The 832-nt window shown below is 42.4% G+C and overlaps 1 protein-coding gene across 1 annotated transcript in view; it reads right to left on the reverse strand.

Moving 5' to 3' along the window:
- LOC119588474 (peroxidase-like) overlaps positions 1–832 on the reverse strand; it is a 24052-nt gene that overhangs the window by 17622 nt on the left and 5598 nt on the right.

Raw genomic sequence — 832 nt, forward strand, 5'->3', positions numbered from 1 at the left:
ATTATGATATACATGATAAGATATAATCGAAACCGGTTTGCTTTTTTGCATTATTTAGGCATCTCTGAAGTTCCATTTGTGTTTTGTGTTAAATTATTGAGTAGTGATTATTCTCACGGATGACTTAAGAAAAAATTGTGAAATGCATGAGTTGTGGAAGCAAAATTGAAAAATGTAATTTGGGAATTTTGGACACAATCATAGCGTCTCAGAAGGGGAGATTCTGCGGCTCCTGGATGAAGACGACAGCGATTTGAGTGATTCTGACACTGGGTCTGAGGTCATCGATTTTGAGGAAGACGTCGAAATCATTATCAACGATGTCAGGCTCGGCAGTCAGGAGCAGCGCATCTTGTGAAGAGAGGAGTCAACGCCGGGATGTCCCCAAGTTTAAATGTCATTATTGGACAGTGACATTGAAAAACATTATAACAGACGTGCTATGCGGTGAAAGTGATGCGGAGTGAAACGAGGAAGAATATAATTTACAAGACTTGACCGGTGATAGCTAGGAGCTAGAGTTTTCCCAAAGAGCGGGTGATCAGTAGAATGTGGGGGAGGTACAAAGGAGGGGTGGAGTCTTCCTCACGTGTTTTGACGTCGCGAAGGATACGGATGTCAGTGAGATCACTGAAGATGGGTACATCTGACCCATTGCTGACAGAGGACCAAGTCGTGATATAATGGGACCAACCGATTTTTTTTTTAGAGCGCTTAACGACTTCGTGGCTTTCGACATCGTGCTTTACACCAACATCAAGATCAGCAAACTGCACGAGAAATTCATGTTTCCCAAATCGTCATGGCTGCATGACATTACTATAGAGGAAAT

Source organism: Penaeus monodon, chromosome 24 (assembly GCF_015228065.2).
Source record: "Penaeus monodon isolate SGIC_2016 chromosome 24, NSTDA_Pmon_1, whole genome shotgun sequence".
Classification (NCBI taxonomy): Eukaryota; Metazoa; Arthropoda; class Malacostraca; order Decapoda; family Penaeidae; genus Penaeus; species Penaeus monodon.